This window comes from Rattus norvegicus, chromosome 2 (assembly GCF_036323735.1).
Source record: "Rattus norvegicus strain BN/NHsdMcwi chromosome 2, GRCr8, whole genome shotgun sequence".
Taxonomy (NCBI): Eukaryota; Metazoa; Chordata; class Mammalia; order Rodentia; family Muridae; genus Rattus; species Rattus norvegicus.
Window position 1 is genome coordinate 107914705 of NC_086020.1, and position 19089 is coordinate 107933793.

Below are 19089 nucleotides of genomic sequence, written 5' to 3' on the forward strand. Positions count from 1 at the left end.
GCTTTTATGTCTAATCAACCAGTATCCCCCTTTTGGTTCTCCTTCTCCGACTCTCTAACTTTTTTTTTTTTATTAACTAGAGTATTTCTTGTATACATATCGAGTGTTATTCCCTTTCCCGGTTTCCGGGCCAACATCCCCCTCCCCCCTCCCCTTCCTTAAGGGTGTTCCCCTCCCAACCCTCCCCCCATTGCCGCCCTCCCCCCCACAGTTTAGTTCACTGGGGGTTCAGTCTTAGCAAGACCCAGGGCTTCCCCTTCCACTGGTGCTCTTACTAGGATATTCATTGCTACCTATGAGGCCAGAGTCCAGGGTCAGTCCATGTATAGTCTTTAGGTAGTGGCTTAGTCCCTGGAAGCTCTGGATGCTTGGCATTGTTGTACATATGGGGTCTCGAGCCCCTTCAAGCTCTTCCAGTTCTTTCTCTGATTCCTTCAACAGGGGTCCTATTCTCAGTTCAGTGGTTTGCTGCTGGCATTTGCCTCTGTATTTGCTGTATTCTGGCTGTGTCTCTCAGGAGCGATCTACATCCGGCTCCTGTCAGTCTGCACTTATTTGCTTCATCCATCTTGTCTAATTGGGTGGCTGTATATGTATGGGCCACATGTGGGACAGGCTCTGAATGGGTGTTCCTTCAGTCTCTGTTTTAATCTTTGCCTCTCCCTTCACTGCCAAGGGTATTCTTTTTCCTCATTTAAAGAAGGAGTGAAGCATTCACATTTTGATCATCCGTCTTGAGTTTCGTTTGTTCTAGGGATCTAGGGTAATTCAAGCATTTGGGCTAATAGCCACTTATCAATGAGTGCATACCATGTATGTCTTTCTGTGATTGGGTTAGCTCACTCAGGATGATATTTTCCAGTTCTAACCATTTGCCTACGAATTTCATAAACTTGTTGTTTTTGATAGCTGAGTAATATTCCATTGTGTAGATGTACCACATTGTCTGTATCCATTCCTCCGTTGAAGGGCATCTGGGTTCTTTCCAGTTTCTGGCTATTATAAATAAGGCTGCGATGAACATAGTGGAGCACATGTCTCTTTTATATGTTGAGGCTTCTTTTGGGTATATGCCCAAGAGAGGTATAGCTGAATCCTCAGGCAGTTCAATGTCCAATATTCTGAGGAACCTCCAGAATGATTTCCAGAATGGTTTTACGAGTCTGCAATCCCACCAACAATGGAGGAGTGTTCCTCTTTCTCCACATCCTCGCCAGCATCTGTTGTCACCTGAGTTTTTGATCTTAGCCATTCTCACTGGTGTGAGGTGAAATCTCAGGGTTGTTTTGATTTGCATTTCCCTTATGACTAAAGATGTTGAACATTTCTTTAGGTGTTTCTCAGTCATTCAGCATTCCTCAGCTGTGAATTCTTTGTTTAGCTCTGAACCCCATTTTAATAGGGTTATTTGTTTCCCTGCGGTCTAACTTCTTGAGTTCTTTGTATATTTTGGATATAAGGCCTCTATCTGTTGTAGGATTGGTAAAGATCTTTTCCCAATCTGTTGGTTGCCGTATTGTCCTAACCACAGTGTCCTTTGCCGTACAAAAGCTTTGCAGTTTTATGAGATCCCATTTGTCAATTCTTGATCTTAGAGCATAAGCCATTGGTGTTTTGTTCAGGAAATTTTTTCCAGTACCCATGTGTTCCAGATGCTTCCCTAGTTTTTCTTCTAGTAGTTTGAGTGTGTCTGGTTTGATGTGGAGGTCCTTGATCCACTTGTACTTAAGCTTTGTACAGGGTGATAAGCATGGATCGATCTGCATTCTTCTACATGTTGCCCTCCAGTTGAACCAGCACCATTTGCTGAAAATGCTATCTTTTTTCCATTGGATGGTTTTGCCTCCTTTGTCAAAAATCAAGTGACCATAGGTGTGTGGGTACATTTCTGGGTCTTCAATTCTATTCCATTGGTCTATCTGTCTGTCTCTGTACCAATATCATGCAGTTTTTATAACTATTGCTCTGTAATACTGCTTGAGTTCAGGGATAGTGATTCCCCCTGAAGTCCTTTTATTGTTGAGGATAGCTTTAGTTATCCTGGGTTTTTTGTTATTCCGGTTGAATTTGCAAATTGTTCTGTCTAACTCTTTGAAGAATTGGATTGGTATTTTGATGGGGATTGCATTGAATTTGTAGATTGCTTTTGGTAAAATGGCCATTTTTACTATATTAATCCTGCCAATCCATGAGCATGGGAGATCTTTCCATCTTCTGAGCTCTTCTTCAATTTCTTTCCTCAGTGTCTTGAAGTTCTTATTGTACAGATCTTTTACTTGCTTGGTTAAAGTCACACCGAGGTACTTTATATTATTTGGGTCTAATATGAAGGGTGTCGTTTCCCTAATTTCTTTCTTGGCTTGTTTCTCTTTTGTATAGAGGAAGGCAAATGATTTATTTGAGTTAATTTTATACCCAGCCACTTTGCTGAAGTTGTTTATCAGCTTTAGTAGTTCTCTGGTGGAACTTTTGGATCACTTAAATATACTATCATATCATCTGCAAATAGTGATATTTTGACCTCTTCTTTTCCGATCTGTATCCCCTTGATCTCCTTTTGTTGTCTGATTGCTCTGGCTAGAACTTCAAGAACTATATTGAATAAGTAGGGAGAGAGTGGGCAGCCTTGTCTAGTCCCTGATTTTAGTGGGATTGCTTCAAGTTTCTCTCCATTTAGTTTAATGTTAGCAACTGGTTTGCTGTATATGGCTTTTACTATGTTTAGGTATGGGCCTTGAATTCCTATTCTTTCCAGGACTTTTATCATGAAGGAGTGTTGAATTTTGTCAAATGCTTTCTCAGCATCTAATGAAATGATCATGTGGTTCTGTTCTTACAGTTTGTTTATATAATGAATCACGTTGATGGTTTTCCGTATATTAAACCATCCCTGCATGCCTGGGATGAAGCCTACTTGATCATGGTGGATGATTGTTTTGATGTGCTCTTGAATTCGGTTTGCCAGAATTTTATTGAGTATTTTTGCGTCGATATTCATAAGGGAAATTGGTCTGAAGTTCTCTTTCTTTGTTGTGTCTTTGTGTGGTTTAGGTATAAGAGTAATTGTGGCTTCGTAGAAGGAATTCGGTAGGGCTCCATCTGTTTCAATTTTGTGGAATAGTTTGGATAATATTGGTATGAGGTCTTCTATGAAGGTTTGATAGAATTCTGCACTAAACCCGTCTGGACCTGGGCTCGTTTTGGTTGGGAGACCTTTAATGACTGCTTCTATTTCCTTAGGAGTTATGGGGTTGTTTAACTGGTTTATCTGTTCCTGATTTAACTTCGATACCTGGTATCTGTCTAGGAAATTGTCCATTTCCTGAAGATTTTCAAATTTTGTTGAATATAGGTTTTTATAGTAAGATCTGATGATTTTTTGAATTTCCTCTGAATCTGTAGTTATGTCTCCCTTTTCATTTCTGATTTTGCTAATTTGGACGCACTCTCTGTGTCCTCTCGTTAGTCTGGCTAAGGGTTTATCTATCTTGTTGATTTTCTCAAAGAACCAACTTTTGGTTCTGTTGATTCTTTCTATGGTCCTTTTTGTTTCTACTTGGTTGATTTCAGCTCTGAGTTTGATTATTTCCTGCCTTCTACTCCTCCTGGGTGTATTTGCTTCTTTTTGTTCTAGAGCTTTTAGGTGTGCTGTCAAGCTGCTGACATATGCTCTTTCCTGTTTCTTTCTGCAGGCACTCAGCGCTATGAGTTTTCCTCTTAGCACAGCTTTCATTGTGTCCCATAAGTTTGAGTATGTTGTATCTTCATTTTCATTAAATTCTAAAAAGTTTTTAATTTCTTTCTTTATTTCTTCCTTGACCAGGTTATCATTGAGTAGAGCATTGTTCAATTTCCACGTATATGTGGGCATTCTTCCCTTATTGTTATTGAAGACCAGTTTTATGTCATGGTGTTCTGATAGCACGCTTGGGATTATTTCTATCTTTCTGTACCTGTTGAGGCCCGTTTTTTGAACAATTATATGGTCAATTTTGGAGAAAGTACCATGAGGAGGTGAGAAGAAGGTATATCCTTTTGCTTTAGGATAGAATGTTCTATAAATATCCGTTAAGTCCATTTGGCTCATGACTTCTCTTAATCTGTCAACATCTCTGTTTAATTTCTGTTTCCATGATCTGTCCATTGATGAGAGTGGGGTGTTGAAATCTCCCACTATTATTGTGTGATGTGCAATGTGTGTTTTGAGCTTTAGTAAGGTTTCTTTTACGTACGTAGGTGCCATTGTATTTGGGGCACAGATATTTAGGATTGAGAGTTCATCTTGGTGGATTTTTTCCTTTGATGAATATGAAGTGTCCTTCATTATCATTTTTGATGACTTTATTGAAAATTGATTTTATTTGATATTAGAATGGCTACTCCAGCTTGCTTCTTCTGACCATTTGCTTGGAAAGTTGTTTTCCAGCCTTTCACTCTGAGGTAGTGCCTGTCTTTGTCTCTGAGGTGTGTTTCCTGTAGGCAGCAGAATGCAGGGTCCTCATTGCGTATCCAGTTTGTTAATCTATTTCTTTTTATTGGGGAGTTGAGGCCATTGATGTTGAGAGATATTAAGGAATAGTGATTATTGCTTCCCGTTATATTCATATTTGGATGTGAGGTTATGTTTGTGTGCTTTCATTCTCTTTCTTTTGTTGCCAAGACGATTAGTTTCTTGCTTCTTCTAGGGTGTAGCCTGCCTCCTTATGTTGGGCTTTACCATTTATTATCCTTTGTAGTGCTGTATTTGTAGAAAGATATTGTGTAAATTTGGTTTTGTCATGGAATATCATGGTTTCTCCATCTATGTTACTTGAGAGTTTTGCAGGATACAGTAACCTGGGCAAGCATTTGTGTTCTCTTAGGGTCTGTATGACATCAGTCCAGGATCTTCTGGCCTTCATAGTTTCTGGCGAGAAGTCTGGTGTGTTTCTGATAGGTCTGCCTTTATATGTTACTTGACCTTTTTCCCTTACTGCTTTTAATATTCTTTCTTTATTTTGTGCGTTTGGTGTTTTAACAGTTATGTGACGGGAGGTGTTTCTTTTCTGGTCCAGTCTATTTGGAGTTCTGTAGGCTTCTTGTATGTCTATGTGTATCTCTTTTTTTAGGTTAGGGAAATTTTCTTCTATTATTTTGTTGAAGATATTTACTGGTCCTTTGAGCTGGGAGTCTTCACTCTCTTCTATACCTATTATCCTTAGGTTTGATCTTCTCATTGTGTCCTGGATTTCCTGTATGTTTTGGACCAGTAGCTTTTTCTGCTTTACATTATCTTTGACAGTTGAGTCAATGATTTTTATGGAATCTTCTGCTCCCGAGATTCTCTCTTCCATCTCTTGTATTCTGTTGGTGAAGCTTGTATCTACAGCTCCTTGTCTCTTCTTTTGGTTTTCTATATCCAGGGTTGTTTCCATGTGTTCTTTCTTGATTGATTCTATTTCCATTTTTAATTCCTTCAACTGTTTGATTGTGTTTTCCTGGAATTCTTTCAGGGATTTTTGCGATTCCTCTCTGTAGACTTCTACTTGTTCTCTAAGGGAGTTCTTCATGTCTTTCTTGAAGTCCTCCAGCATCATGATCAAATATGATTTTGAAACTAGATCTTGCTTTTCTGGTGTGTTTGGATATTCCATGTTTGTTTTGATGGGAGAATTGTGCTCCGATGATGCCATGTAGTCTTGGTTTCTGTTGCTTGGGTTCCTGCGCTTGCCTCTCGCCATCAGATTATCTCTAGTGTTGCTTTGTTCTGCTATTTCTGACAGTGGCTAGACTGTCCTATAAGCCTGTGTGTCAGGAGTGCTGTAGACCTGTTTTCCTGTTTTCTTTCAGCCTGTTATGGGGACAGAGTGTTCTGCTTTTGGGCGTGTAGTTTTTCCTCTCTACACGTCTTCAGCTGTTCCTGTGGGCCTGTGTCTTGAGTTCACCAGGCAGGTCACTTGCAGCAGCAAAGTTGGTCTTACCTGTGGTCCCAAGGCTCAAGTTTGCTTGCGGGGTGCTGCCCATGAGCTCTCTGCAGCGGCAGCAACCAGGAAGATCTAGGCCGCCGTTTCCGGGAGTTTCAGTGCACCAGGGTTCCAGATGGCCTTTGGTGTTTTCCTCTTGCGTCCGAGATGTGTGTGCAGAGAACAGTCTCTTCTGGTTTCCCAGGCTTGTCTGCCTCTCTGAAGGTTTAGCTCTCACTCCCACGGATTTTGGGTGCAGAGAACTGTTTACCTGGTCTGTTTCCTTCAGGTTCCGGCGGTGTCTCAGGCAGGGGTCCTGCCGCTCCTGGGCCCTCCCCCACGGGAGCCCAGAGGCCTTATACAGTTTCCTCTTGGGCCAGGAATGTGGGCAGGGGTGGGCAGTGTTGGTGGTCTCTTCCGCTCTGCAGCCTCAGGAGTGCCCACCTGACCAGGCGGTTGGGTCTCTCTCTCACGGGGTCTGGGAGCAGAGACGACTCTCTAACTTTTCTCTGACAAGGTTGCATTGAGTTTACTTTCCTACCAGTCAGAGTTGAGGAGAGTTAGACCCATTTTTGAAGATAATCACTTCTTGAAAACATATTACTTCTTCAAACTGCATAGTAAATTCGGATCCCTTTCACCAAACATTTTTAGTGCTGAGTTAAAGGTGAAAATAAACATGAAATTTAGAAGTTTCTGTCATATATAATAATAATAATTCTATTGATATGGAAACAACCTTCTGATTGGATATCATTACTACCCTTATGGTTGGCATCAGGAAAACTATAAACTTGACCATTTTTTATTTTGGGTGAATGCCCTGTTTTGCCTGTTGAATTTGGACTTATGCTAAAGGAAGAGGTTTTGCTCTGTTCCTTCAGTTTATTAGATTTCAATTTCTAGAAATAGTTAAGCATTCCTTACTCTCTGTTGGTTGATGTTGGCACTAAGCAGTGAGTGAAAAGAAGAGCAAAGCTTTTCTTTATTTTTTATATGTGTGTTTGAGGGCAGGTTTCTATACCCAGGCTACATGGAAACTCACAATGTTGCCTAGGTTGCCATTTATTTGTTGTCCTCCTGTCATCAGAAAAAAGTTTAAATGATTTCTTCCCTTGGTTTTCTGACAGCTGTGACTCACTATTTTCAGGGCAATCACCTAAATCTAGCGAGCAAAAAGAAAAACACATTCTCTATTTTTGGCAGAACATAAATAAAGTATACCAACAACAATTTTAAATTCAGATACCACTTTCTAAGGAACCAGACCATAATGACTTAAGGTATAGCCTCATCATTGTAAGCATTTATATATGACTTAGTGTTCATTGTAGGTTTAGGAATTTATGTTTTTTACTCATTTTTTAAATTTGTGTTCTCAAAACATAATGGAAGAAAAAATGAAGTAGACAAAAAGCCAGAAGAGATATACCATAGAATATGTTTTACATAAAACTAAATGATAAAAATAAAAATAAATTTAAACTCTAAAAATATATTTACTATGACACAGCAGTTTCACTTCTAGGCATATTCCCAAAATATCTGAAGGCAAGACCAAAGTTCTTTAAAAGGTCTCTGTATGCTGTTGTTCACAGCAACTTGGTTTACAAAAGCTAAAATAAGAACCCAACTCACATATTTATAGATCGAAGAATCAATCAGTAAAATATAATACCCAGCTGTAACAGAGTTATTATTCAGCCTTAAAATAGGACTTCTTATATATGCTCTAATACTTCTAAAGAACTTTAGTTCAATAAGATAAGTCAATTGCAAAAAGAAAAGTATTGCTTAATTTCCCACCTATAAAATACTTTGTCAGTTTTAGAAGATAAGAGTTTCACAGACAGATGAAGATGGTGACTGCATGGTATTATCAATGTATGAATGTATTGAACATCACTGACTAGAACATTTTATAATGTTTAAGAAAACATTTTATGGTATGTATATTTTAGCAGAATCTCAAAAACTACTGAAATCCTATATAAAACCATGAGAGTTTAAGGATGACAATGCCATTAAAATATTATGTAAAAGCTTAGAACCATTACCACTATTTGAAGCAATGAATTATTTATTGATAGATGTGGTTGGATCTTTGGGATCATTTGTGGACAGTAAATACAAATACGTGTTTTTAGAATATAAAATCAATTACATATTGGTTACGTGCAATGTCTTATAAAATAGTTTAGAGTAATGATTTTAGAAATAGATATAAGCAATACCAATCCATAAGTTTGTATAACTAATTTAAATGTACTATCTCATAGTTATCTATAACACCGACTGCAATGCATTGTTAGCACTATTACTAACAATAATGATGTATGTAATGTACAGGACAGACATAGTTTGCTTTGTCATATGAGGCTATTAAGAGATATTTATTCAAGTCACACTAAGAAACAACACAGGACACAGAACCAAAAGGAAGCTATACATAGGAAAAACAATCCTGTAGTCAAACTACATAGGAATATGACAAACAAAAGGCACTATTTAAACTTTGTATCATCAGAAAGAGCTCTGCTAGGCTCATCAAGATATTTCAACTAAGGAAAATTATAAAATGACAGAGAAACCTAATTCAAACCTAGAACCACTTTAGTTTCACCTGCTGCATCCCCACTTTTCTATGATTTAAAAGTCATAACCATCTGCCTAAAATTCCAGACTTTCAGCAATCTAGTCTCAAACCCATTATTCATATTCCTGTAAGTAACCATAGTAAAACACATTGATTCACAAAATTGATCTATTGTCACTTTTCTATCCGGAGTAAGCAGATGCTCACATCTCAGTAATGATGGCTCCCAATAAAGTTCTAAGGGATGTGATACCCTCGATTGCCCTCCAGAAGCATCTGCCAATGTACAGACATCCCCCTCATATAAAATAACTAATACCATGTAATTGTTTCTTATCCTGGCATATTTTGACTTAATCCAATGCTAAATAAATAATACTATCATGGGGAAGATGTGGTTTCTTCTCTACGCTACCATATGATGTCCTAAAATGAGAAATTGGGAAGTTACTGATGCTGCACCTGCCACAGATGTTTCTATGTTTCTCATGTAAGTACAAGAGAACAAGCTTTTAAGAGAGGAATGGCTAAATGAACCCCACTTACAGCTCCTACATCACCATACATGGTAGACTTTGCAAGAGTCTTCACTCTGCTTTGAATAGCATTTTCAATTACTCAGGAATTGACACCCCAGCCACCTTTGTGGTTAGACATGTTCCAGTTCTCTACTTCCGTTTTAGAGTGGAGTGTGAGAAGATGCTAGCACTGAACAGCCTCTGATAGCAAGCCATGGTGTTGACCTCTATCTCCAAAATGTGTCTTTCACTTGCTTCTAACCAAGCTGCAAATCCTTTGTTCCCAATTTATTGATTTGAAATTCATGAGTTTTGCAACAGCTTCCCATCAGGACAGATAACCCCCCTGCTGTTGAAATCACTTGCATAATTTATCTCACTCCAAGTTGAAGTTGCACCATTGCCTCCTTCGCAATTACCCTGCATTCAAGCTTTTCACCTTATTCAAAGACTTTTAATTTTCCCTGATTCTTAAGCATTTCTCAACTGATAATGTGCTCATTTGAATGCCTCAGTATGCTACAGCAATCTATTTTTATATATAATAGTTTTGGAGACACTAATACACAGATTATACTCAAAGGTAAAGTCAATTTTATTTTTATATACTGATTTCTTTCCCAAAATCTGGATATTCTGGATAATTCTAAAAGTAAATACTATAGTATATAATATAAAAGTCCTCTTGACCATGCATTTGTCACTGCATGGCATTTTGTATATAATAATTCTACCTTAACAATGGTTATATTATAAAAATTATTGATGTGTGGCTATCTTTCTCACTTGACCACAAGGTCCTTGAAGAAGTGGATACATTTTCCTTATCTCCTTATTCTTAATGTAATATGTAGTATATCATCTGAAATATTGTTCAGTCATTATTTTCATGTTCCCTGAATTCTACATAAAAAACATAGATTTTTTTCTATAAAAAATAATATTGCAGCTATTCTTTCAGAATCTAATTAGGTCTGCCATAGCAATTTTCACTTGTGTGTGACGTGACTGAAAGATGAACAGCTGACATCTTCAAGCTAACACCAAGTGTCAGCTCAGTTGAAATTTAACTTTATACTTGATAAAGTTTTACATCTGCAACAGGACCATTTCCATCTTTGAAGCATTATAGAGGGAGTGTAAATTATAGTTTACCTGTGAGCTTTCAAAAATTTGGAGACAGTAATATTTCCCCCCTGGTGCTCTGCTTTAGACTACATTTCAGCAGTATTTTTCAGACATAAAATCAGAATACATGAACTCCCCTCCTAGTCACTATTCTTTCTTTGGAAACTAAATATTCTTAATGTAGTAAATATTTATCAATATTATAAGTAGGCAAAATTGGGCAGTATAATAATGATCCTCTCACATTTCTATATTTTTGTATTTGAAACATATACAAATTAAAATGTAGAATTCTTTCTTCTCTTTTCCACATTGAACTAACTTATCCTTGAATTTGGATTGTTTTTTCCCATAGTATTGCTTCTGCTTGCTGAGTCATAATCAAGTACACAGACACACAGATGCATGCTATATAAACACACATATATACATACACACATATCAACATATATACATACATACACAAAACATGCACAAACACATAACATAAATACATACACACTAACACAAACATACACACCCTATCTGATAGTTTTATATATTTACTTTATTTTAAAAACAACTGTCTTTTGGTAAAACATTATTTGACATTTTTTTCTCCATAAAACATTTATCAATGACTGCTTCACAATTTTAATCTAAGGACTAACTATACATCTGAATAAAATTAACTTTTTAAAAGTGATGCATCCTTTTCATACTTATTTCCATAAATGAAATTTACTTTGTAAAAATATAACTTGGGACGATCAAAGTGCTATTAGTCTTTAAATCTCAAACAATATAGAATTTCAGTTTTACATACAACTATGCATAGAAAGATTGTTCAAAATCACATATAAACTGCCTAGTATAAAACTATAAATCAACTTTCTTATTTATTACACAACTTGGTTCACAGAGTAAGTCAGATCATTTACTAAGCTATACAAATAAAACTTCAATGTGAAAAAAATATTAAAAAAATCACTCATGACTGAGTGCTAAATATGAAATCACATACCAGATGAGTAAAAATTTAAAAAACAAAGTAAATTCCTTCCAATTGTTCAATGACAACTATTTAGAGCTATTATCATGTATACTTTCAAACATATAGAAAAATAATGTCCAGGAACTTACATATAATGTCTCTTGCTATAGCCAATATCCCAATAAAATAATCAAAAGCTAAAGCCAATTATTTAGGATACCAAAAATGAATGCACCGTTTATCCAAAGTCCCGGCTTATTAGCTACCACACAGACAACAGACTTTAGAAACCCTTCAGGAATCAATTATTGTAAATCATTTTAGCAAGATTCACATAATCACATGTCATTGGCTAGAAACTGTACTCTGTTATACAAATAGCCATTTTTGGGGGACTTAAGTATAAATCCAATACTTAGGTATGGGACTATGGTAAATTCAATATACTTTCCATTCATGCTGTCTGAAAGTATAGACTTCCCAGTGCAAAGCATAAAGGAGAAATCGTTTTACCTCACATGGCAATTGTTATTCTGTTTAATACTGACTACATTTATTATGACCAGTTAAATATATCTAACCTTAGCTGCATCTATGCAATTTAATGTCTTATTTTTCTCCTAAACTTTATCCCCTGGAAAAACATTACAATGTGTTTCTATTACAGCTATCAGGGATCAAGGGAATCCTGGTGGTAAAGTTCCATAAGCATTAAGCAACTGCTCTTTGGGCACACAATTACAAAGGGAGCTTATCAAGTGTTAAATAAACTGGGCAACTTATTCTGCTGTCCTAGTATGTTTTGGCAGGCAATGTTGTTGCTGGTTTTATTGCAAGATCAGAATATGTTAAATAGCTGGTATTAAATGTGGATAGAAGTTGTGAAAGTAGAAAGGAAACGATGATGGTTGGAGGGAGGGGCTTAGAAGCATGGTGGGTAATGATAAACACAAGGGGAAAGAAAGGAGGCTGTGGAAGGCAGGAAAACATATGAACCAAAATATTATATGGAAATGTCATGGTTACACATACTGTGTTTCTTAATCAAAAATTTACACAATAAATCTCAACTAATACTTTGTGAGAGCAGCAGTAGAATTCTCTTTCTCATGTCTTCAGTAGTGTTTATGCTCTAGGGAGCTCCACATTCCACCAATAGCTACACTCATCTGGTAAAAGTGGATCTTCTCTAGAGGGGTTTTTATCCTTCTGTGACCAGCAATGAAGAGAAACTGGGTTTTATGCCCAAAGTCAGACAAGAGGTAAGTTCATCTTGGAACATACCTCAAATTCAAGGGCACAATGGTTATGGGGCAGAAAAGTCTGGAGACCAGGGTTTTGTCCTCTAGACTGAGTGGGACAGTGCACCTAGGTAGAACAGAGAACATTGTGTGACTGAGACTGAACTCAGTCTCCAGGGAACATTCCTGAAGCTGCTCATGGACTAGCAGCCACTCAGGCTAAGAATTCCTTCAAATGACTGCAGCCAACATCAGACTTGCTTCACTTCCAAATAGCTAAATTAAAGAAAATGAGGTAATGTGCTCCATAAAATAGAAATAGTGAATGAGAATGTAGAAACATATTTGGATTGTTGCAAGCTAAAAGACTCAGAGTAAGAAAAATAATAAATGAAACTGTTTAGAAATTTTAAACAAAATCAAAATACCATTTTGGTGCCTGTTAATTTTGGGAACATTTTAGGACAAAGATGTTCCAACTGCTGCAATCAGATGAATGTTTTAAAAAGAACAAATTTTTATGGAGAAAGTTTAAGAGATTTTATTCTTAATACTGCTTAAACCAGAATTTAATCCTTATTCTAATAATAGATGTTACAGCTATGGGCAAGTCATGTCAGCCCTTGACCTTGACTCACACATGCTTCAAATGCCAGTTTGTATAATATCGGGCTGCCTGCAGGCTTCTTTAAGGGCACGTTATCATTCTATTGAATGAAGAACCACATTTTCTTTAAAAATAGAGACATTTATTTTACTCACATTCTCAATTTTATATACCAAATACAGCTTAATATGTTTCTTTAAAAACTTCAGTCAGTGGGATTGTCCATTTACATTAATATTTAACAATAAAGAATAAGACCACTTTAACCATTAAAAATCAAGAAACTAGGGGTTACATTAATCTGTCGGATGGGAATCGCTAATTTGAACCAAGCTCAATCATTCTGGTTGTGCATCATAATACTTTTTTTTAAAACTTTCATTCTTAAAAGAATAGAAAAATCAGTTTAAATATATTACCTCCATAAATAAGGAAGATTAAAAACAAGACATAATTAACAATTTTATTGAACATTTTGTTTTCTGTGCACATTAATGCCTTGATAATACACTCACTTTTTTCTCTTTATTGTCCAGCTCCTGAAAGGAAGGAATTTTACAACTCTCTGCATGCCTTATGATGTCTTTGGTATTTACAATATAGGGTAGACTATAATTCTCCTGCAATCTAAACTTCAGCTATTTTCCCCTTAGAGAACAATATTGATGTCCAAACTGCAGTGCATGCCCTATATCCCAGGAGTCAGAATAAGATTTGTAACCCACCATTTATAAAATTATGGTACCCCTAGAATTGTTTTGCAAATGAAGGAATGTTTATATATACTTAATGCATTTTTATCTTGTACTTTTCTTATCTTAGTATAAAGTAGCAATTATTCAGATTGTCCATGTGCTTACCTGGGCTTTCTCTCAAACATGATTTCCAATGTAATGAAGAAAATGATCTTAGAAATTATATAGAAGTGTCTTTTTAAAAAAAATAGCAACTTTTGGTCATCAGCATGTTCTTGGTAAATATATTTAACTTTGCAAGCCTGGGGCTGTTCTCAGACATGGTCAGGGAACATGCTTGCAGTGGGCACCAGGCACAGAAAATATGCAGAATCGGTCAGGGTGCTAAGAAAAAAAGACCTAATTTTCAGCCCAACACAGAACAAATACATTGCTCTACCTCACCAAGGTTCAAAGAAGTAAGAAGAAATAATGTAAGAACCATAAAATTTGGAAGGGTGCTGGGAAATGCTATCATGTAGACATATAAGACTATCACACACAGGAGCTCATATCAGCTTGGCTCTATGAAAAAGATTGACATACAATAAAGCCAGCCAAAATCCCTGCATAGCTTGTAGGTTTCCTATGCTCTAGTGGATAATAATGTACTTACAGAGTTATCAAAAAATGACATAGAGTTGCAATTGGATGTGTTCGGAGAGTTTAGAATATGTTGATGAGGCAAATAAAGAGTGGAGATGATGACATTTCATGGATCACTTGTATAAAATTCTTAAAAGTAGATTAAAATGTAAAATAGGTAATTTTGTCATTAAGATAGATGGAACAAAAATACATGTCTAGAAGTATCACACTGGATTTGATATTTACAATTGATGTGAATTAATAAAAAGACAAAATAGATAATGGTTCTTTATAATATATTGGATATTTTTCCCTATGGCAATGAGATATTATTAGCAAAAAACTGTGTGATATTCATCTAGAAAATAATTAGTCCACATTTCCTATGACAAAATAATTAGTTCATGTTTCCTATGAGAAATGCAAACATATCTGCAATATGTTTCTATTTCAGTTAAATTTCTAGTAACCGGCAGAGCAGTGCTAGTATTGTTTCTTAGTGATGTTAGTTACTGAGTATGAAAAAAACATTGGGGCATGACAAATTCAAGCAAAATTTACTGCTTATTCAAAGCACTAGAAATCAGTAAATAACATCAAACTTGGGGAGTTCAAAATTATCTGTAATGTTAGTTCCAGTTATCCAAAGTCCTTTACACCTCTCCTCCCCTCTCTTCACTTCTCTTCTGCTCTGTTCTCTTCTCTTCAGACATAAATACATAGACTATTTCTCTCTCTCTCTCTCTCTCTCTCTCTCTCTCTCTCTCTCTCTCACACGCACACACACATACACACAGAATGAATATTACTAATTTTTAAAGTTCATGAAATTTAGTACTAAAAAGTGATATAAAGAATGATTTGAGTTTAAAGGTGAGTAAACTAGTCAGTATAAGCTTCCACAGAAGTTAGAGGAAAGTATGGCATTTTATGGCTAGGGATGTTGGTTATTGGTTTTACTCAAAATCAAGAACACAGATAAATTTAAATAAGAAGTGAAGACAGAAATATCAAGTGATTTAAATAAGACTGAATGGTTCCTGATTACAAGAGTGCAATGGAACAATGGGTGATATTCACTAGAAACATAATGAAGATTATGGTGAGTATTGAAAATCATCAAAGGAGTTGGAAGTTTATCCTTTCAGAGTGCTTGGTTCAACTACACTTTAGGAATATTATCCAGTTGCCATTTGTGTTAGTTTTTAAAAAACAAATTCAACAGTGAATTTCTAAGGACAAATAACTCAAAAACTAAGATTGATTTCACACAATATGTTTCGGATATTTATTTTTCCAATGTAGGAATATTTCACAAGTCATAAATTTAATATGTTTTTTTCATTATTCTTTTTTTTATTATTAACTTGAGTGTTTCTTATTTACATTTCGAGTGTTATTCCCTTTCCCGGTTTCTGGGCAAACATCCCCTTAATCCGTCCCCCTCCCCTTCTTTATGGGTGTTCCCCTCCCCATCCTCCCCCCATTGCCACCCTCCCCCCAATAATCACGTTTACTGGGGGTTCAGTCTTAAAAGCTAAAATATCCATTTCTTCAAAGAAGACCAGACTTCTCCCTCTCTCCTTTACTCTCTCTCTCTTTCTCCCTCTCTCTCCCTCTCTCTCTCTCTCCCTCTCTCTCTCTTCTAGAAACCTGGCTCCAAGTTAATTGTGATTGGTAAATAAGGATGCAGGCAACTATTAGCTGGGGGAAAGGTATAAGTGGGGTTTTGTTTTCCCAGATTTGAGACCAAAAGAAGATTGTTGACTAAGAAAAGACCAAACCTCTATGAGACAGAGCAAAATGTACAGGAGAGGAGAACAAAGAGCTACCATGGGCTAAGAGCCAAGTGAACCTGGCTCAGAGAGTTGCCTGGTTGGAGCTGATAGCCCAGATAGACCATACTAAAGAGTGAGTGATGAACTATTGGTGGGAAGGTAGAACATGAACAACATGAATGCTAAGCAGCTGCTTAGCTATTGTGCTGCCCAAGGCATATTAAAATATAAAGACTTTCATCCAGGAATGTAAATGATCTAAGGTTGGTAGAAACCCCATGACTGGATTTTTTAATATTATTAATATAGAATATATATTTGCTAAATATTTCTATATATATTTCAAATTTTAAATATGTTTTAAGTGAAATACTATTACTACTCTTTCTCCATCTCGGAGCCCTTCTCAAGAATCTACCTATAAAGTCTCAAGTTTTCCCCTCAAATTGATAGCCTCTTTTTCTTTGCTTTTTATTGTTACAGACACGCATGCATATGTGTACATGCAAAACTATACATAAATGTGACCACTTCTATTGTTGGTGTATATATGATTTCAAGGCTGTATAATCTAAATTGGACAATAAATATAGGGAATCACTCATGGAGAGTCTAATTTATCTTCTTCTTCCAACAGTCATAAATTGCCCTATGTCCTTTTACTAGGTATTGTACTTTGTGAAATTTCTCAATTTCCATATTACCATGTCCATTGATATTACATGTCCATTGACATTGTTTCCAATATTGTTTAATTAGGCATTTCTAGTAGAAGCTATTTTACAACAGTCTTCCTGGTATTCTAACTCTCACAAACTTTCGGTTTTGTTTTCAGAGACATAGATTCATGAGATCAGATGAATCCCGCAATCTGTGGACCTCAGCATTGTGTCCAGTGATAGTATTTTATGATGGTTTCCATTTGTTGTTAAGAGAGACCTGTATGGAGAAAGGTTGTAGCTCACATGAGGATACAATTTAGAAAGTAGTACAGAGGTATGCTGGTCTAACAAAGTGCTGGTAGTGGATTCTTTCCTAACATCTGTTACTCACTAGGCCTGAGAATCTGGCTGTGTTTTCAGTACCAAGCATGATTTTTTTTCCTCATGGTGAGTTGGGCTTAAGTCCAATTAGTCTGATGGTAGTTTTTATTTTCAATTCTGTGTATATGTATGTTTTGGGCTTTGTGTATGCAGGTACCCTCTGAGGCAAGAGAAATTAAATAATTTTATAAGATTTATTTATTTTATCTATATGAGCATCCTGTTGCTGCCACACCAGAAGAGGGCATCAGGTCCAATTACAGATGATTATGAACCACCATGTGGTTGCTGAGTATTGATTCATGACTTCTGGAAGAGCAGTCAGTGCTCTTAACCACTGAGCCATCTCCAGCCCTGAGACATTAAATTCTTTAGAACTGGAGTTGCATGTGATTATGAGCCAACCTATATGGATCCTGTGAACTGAACTGGGGTACAGCAGTTCATGCTTTTCACTAATTGTTGCAGGGGATGATAAAAAATGCACCATCCCTTGCCCTGGTCATCCTGCCTCTTTCATGGCTAGCCCCATGCAGCAATTGCCCATCTTGTGGTTTTCTTGTGTGGATCCTGCTCACATTCCCAGCCATCCGCCCTCTATGGTTAGCAGCCACAAATCCCCATAACGCAGTAAAATCAAAACTCTAGAGGCTTGTAATTTATCAATTAGATTTATATTGGTAAATTCTCATCCCACAAAATGTCTGCACAATGAACTCAGAGCCAATTGATATAAACTGCCCACTTAGGTAAGACAAATTGTCCTTTAATTGTCCATCCATTATAAGATATTCATAGCTACCCGTGGTTATTTAAAGCCACATGGAATCTATATTGTCTTTCTCTTCTTCCATCTTTCTTCCTTCCTCTACCTTTTCATCTCTCTGTTCAGTCTATAAAATTCTCAGCCCGCCTTCCTTTTACACTGCACAGTCACTGGCTCTTGTCTTATCCTGTGCCTGCTGTCACCTGCATATGGACAGGAACACAGTACTGAGCCGTCTTAGCTATGAAAATAGATATTTTACTTCTGTTAAACTTTAGGTCATTTCCCTACACTGAATTCATAAAAGCAAATAAACTATTTTTAAATGCTTTAAAGATTGTGAAAATAGATATTAAATGAGTAGAACTCATGTTTTCTGCTTTTCCTAGACTCATTTTTAGATTACTGCCTTGATTTCAGAATAAGGTCCGTATAGAGAGAGGCAAATTACTAGACAATACACATTGTGTCTTGCTGGACAGTGTGAATGTTTTGTGTCACAAGTCAGAATTTTTCTCACTGAGACAGGAAAAGGGCACTGCTACCATCAATGCTGTTTGATTCTGTGTCAAGTACTTTTGAGAACTGTTTGGTAGGTTAGGTTCCTGTCAGGTCCTCTTCTTCAGAATACTGTGATGGTTTCAATAACCAAAGTCATCTTGAGCAGGCCAGCCTGCTATTTGACTCACAGCTGACATGGCCTCCTGTGTGTTTGATTTATTTATTTATGTTCATACTCCAATACAGAGAGTATTCACAGGAGAATCATCTATATCTTAATAATACCCACACAGACACTTCAAGATAGTGAAGACACTTCAAAGGAAAAACAAAAACAGCTTACAAGGGTATGTAACAGCATACATTGCTCAACATCTTTAGTTGTCTGAAAAGGGAAAAGGACATGGACAATGAAGTGACAGCCTAAATTACAAAGACAACAGTAAGTGGCAGCAAAACCGCAGAAGATCTGCAAGGAATACAGCCATGATACTCAGTGTATGTGGTTTCTTACGAAATGAGGTAGACACAAAGTCACCAATTTTGGTGCTTGATGCTAAACTAAGTAAGGTAAGATTCTTGAACACAAAGTTTTGCCTGTGAAAATTCATAGCAACTGTCTGCATAGTTTGAAAAATGGGAATGATCAGGAAGTTTTCTTTCCCTCTTGTGCT